The following is a 3,648-nucleotide window of genomic DNA, read 5'->3' as shown; positions in this document are numbered from 1 at the left end:
TCTGCGCTGCAGCCCCCCACCCACCCTTTCCTTTGCAGGTGATTGTTCCTGTGGCCATTTTGCCTTCTGTTTCTGTACAGATCACAAAGCTTTTATAACTAGCAGCTCAGGGATGGCTTTTTCTCACTAAAAAAGCCAAAGATTGGTTCAGGCGCAATCTTCATTAGCCACTGGTATTGTAAACCGTGGAGCAAGTCCTCTGTCTTTCCAGAGCTGGGCTTGTCCGGGAGCTGGAACTGGGTGTGAGAGTTCTACACAGTGATGATGAAAGGGTTGTCATGCTTCCATTTGCCTCTGTCCTGGGTCTCCCCACCAACAGCCCTGGTTATGTAGCATCCATCTCTGAAAGTCTCAGTGCTGAGCACCAACACAAACGAGGGGCTTTGAGTGAGGAGTGAGTGACTATGCCAGAAGGCTCAGGGAAACTACTTGAAGGCAGTGACATTTGAGTTAGGCTTTGAGCAGTAAATTGGGTGAAGACAGGAAAGAAATGAGGAGACACTGGTGGCCTGCCCATGCTAGTCTCAGGACTGCTTTATGGAGGCTGGAGACCTACCTGGCCATCTAGGGCTAGAATGTAGCATGCTGGCGCTAACTGGGACCTTAAGGATCTGCTCGTCAAGTTCCTTATTTTATAGATGGGCGAACAAAGGCACAGAGAGGAAGGGGCTGGAACATAGGCCGGCCCAGTGGTGTTGTAAGCAGTCATGTACTTGTCCTCATTTCTAATGTGGCTCTGAGGATATCTACTTCCTCCTCCTGGGTTTCACTCCTCTATCCTCTTTCTTTATTATTATTATTTTTTTATTTAAAAAATTTTTTAATTGATTTTAGAGAGAGAGAGAGAGAGAGAGAAAATGGAAGGGAGGGAGAGAGAGAGAAACATCACATTGATTGGCTGCCCCCTGCTGGGGATGGAGCCTGCAACCTGGGCATATACCCTAAAGTAGCGGTTCTCAACCTGTGGGTCGCCAACCTGTGGGTCGCGACCCCTTTGGAGGTCGAACGACCCTTTCACAGGGGTCGCCTAAGACCATTGGAAAACACATATATAATTACATATTGTTTTTGTGATTAATCACTATGTTTTAATTATGTTCAATTTGTAACAATGAAATTGGGGGTCACCACAACATGAGGAACTATATTAAAGGGTCGCGGCATTAGGAAGGTTGAGAACCACTGCCCTAAAGGAACCAGTGACCTCCTGGGGTCTGGGACGATGCTCAACCAACTGAGCCACACGAGCCAGGGCTCAATCTATCATCTTTCTGACTCCTGCCATATGAATTCAGAGATGCCCAGTGGTCTCCACCTGTAAATTATCCATGAGGGAGGGAACCTGGATCCTGCTGGCATTGGATTCCTAGGTTACTTGGATCCCTGCTAGGCAACTGTATCCCTTTCCTTCCTCAGGCCAAGCCAGATCAGGCCAAGCCTGATTTATCAGGGGGCTGGTGCCTCCCCAAGAATACTTGGTGGGAATGGGTCTTACATCAGAGCCAGAGCTTAAATTCTCAGAGTCATAAAAGTTGAGTGTGGCATGAATCTGGGCCATTGTACTTCTCTGTTATTCTGTGAGAACATTGGGCTTCTTTTGACTGAAAGTTGTTTTTAATACAAAATACTTAAATTGACTGAATTTTGCTTTAAAGACAGTTTTCATTAGACCATTTTAATTCTGTGCAGCATCTCTTTCTCTTTTGAGGAGAAATCAGAGGGTGGGAATAAAACGGTCTCCCTGGTAATTTTCCTTGGATCTTTCGGATGGTCTCTACTCAAGGAATCCTGTCTTTGGACCAAGTACTGATATTATCGTTGAAATGCAGAAATGCATACCCATTTTCTGATAAATGTACAAAAGTTTGCTATTCAAGTGAACCATTTGCACAGGCTCTTTCAAAGCCAGCTTTAAGGCTAACCTGTTTTGGAAGGCAGTTTATAAATCAGATGTCAGGTGGTCTCTGGCCTGAGCTAAGTGGAGTGGCCAGAAGAACAAGCCCATTGGAATAGTTGTTAGACATGCCAGTGGGGAAAGTCGGGCTTTGAGACCCTGGTAGTCAGGTGGCCAGACCAGACCCCTGCCTCCTCAAATTAGAGGTTCCTTTCTTTTATTTTACTTTATTTTATCTTAGGTCAGAGCAGGTGGTCTTAAATGCTTCTAAATAATTTCCCTAATTATTATTGGAAGGATATATTTATTTGCAAATTAGTAGGCCTTGCATGTAGTTGGTATTTGCTGGAAGAAAAAAAGGGAAGGGGGAAAGGTGGGAAGGAAAGAAGAAACGCTGCTTCATACAGAGGCTGATACATTCATAGAAATTTCTATATATTCTCATTTTGGGGTCATACTAGGGCTTGTCACTAGAATGAACATCATCTGAACAGTTCATAGAAGTGACTGGAATAGACGGAGGGAAGTTGAAGAGAGGTTGTAATTTGAAGTTTCTCAAGAATCATCTGTCTTCCTTGCAGGTTACATAAAGGCAGGCAAGAGGCAGGGCTGCAACTGCAGTGGAGCGCCTCGCTGGGTTCAGCCTGGCCTGGCAGCGACCCTGTGAACAGTTTTTCCTGAATTGTCCACCCCTGGCCACAGCCTCTTGGGTATGGGTACTCAAGAGTGGTCCTTAGTCCTCAATCACTCATGCTAGCTGTTGCCAAGGGCAGCTGAGAGAGCCCAGTCTCTTCTCCGTGAGGCCTCCCCACTCTGCTCCAGTTCAGGGGTTCAGGCCATGGCCCATGCTCTCATTTCAGCCCTGGACATGCGTTTTTGTTTCTCGGAGCCTTCATTAGCCCCCTGTAAAGAAGAAAGTATATGAGACATAAAACCAGCATAGGGTCTAATACTGCAGGCTTCTTACATTTTCTCCTTTCCCCTCTCCTTTGCTACTCTCCCAGCCCCTGAACACTTCCCTGAATGGACTCCCCTGGCCCTCGACACCCCTCTATTCTGGGCATAAAGCAGATGTGGCCGACTGCTCCGGCGCTTTGTGGTCCTGCCTTCAAGACCTGTGAGGCTGAGGTTAAGGGGGGTTGTAGTGTTCGCTGCTGAGGGCTACTGTCTTGTCCCTTAAGACCATCCATAGGGCATGGAGACTCCCCTTTTCTTCTCTCTCCGTGGCTGCCCTCTTGCCTACTTTGGTGACTCTCCGATTCTGATGCTGGAGAGGAAGCTCAAAGAACTTCTGTGTGCCTCTTCCTTCCTTTCATATCTATCCATTCAAACCCTACAATTTCCCCCCTGTAGTTTTCCCTATATCCATCTCCATCTTCTCATTTTGTTGTCACCGGGACAATTGCAAATAAGCTTCTCTTCCCAAAGCTCAGTGCTGGAAGCAGCCGCCCTGCTTGCAGCCTTCGCAGTGTCAGTTCCCGCTGCCTGCTGCCTTCACCGTGTACTTGTTCGCATCTCAGGTGATTATATTAAATGTTCATTAAACATTCTGCAATCCATCCGGAGCAACCTTGTCAGAACAGAGAAGGGAAAAGCAAATATCTATCTTCTCTCTTGTCATTTCGCTCAGATAAATGAATTAAATATTTTTATTGCCTTGAAGATTAATTATCTTCTGTCCCCAGGCCAGCTTTCATATTCTAGCTGTATCTTCTGTGACTGGGACCTGACAGTTGGAATCTCTGCCCCAGCCC

The 3,648-nt window shown here is 46.5% G+C and overlaps 1 protein-coding gene across 12 annotated transcripts in view; it reads left to right on the top strand.

The window, feature by feature from the left end:
- SERGEF (secretion regulating guanine nucleotide exchange factor) overlaps nucleotides 1–3,648 on the top strand; it is a 197,305-nt gene that overhangs the window by 107,031 nt on the left and 86,626 nt on the right. The gene's annotated exons all lie outside the window — the stretch shown is intronic.

Source organism: Myotis brandtii, unplaced genomic scaffold, assembly GCF_000412655.1.
Source record: "Myotis brandtii unplaced genomic scaffold, ASM41265v1 scaffold782, whole genome shotgun sequence".
NCBI classification, from domain to species: Eukaryota; Metazoa; Chordata; class Mammalia; order Chiroptera; family Vespertilionidae; genus Myotis; species Myotis brandtii.
This window is presented reverse-complemented; position numbering and strand designations above follow the sequence as displayed.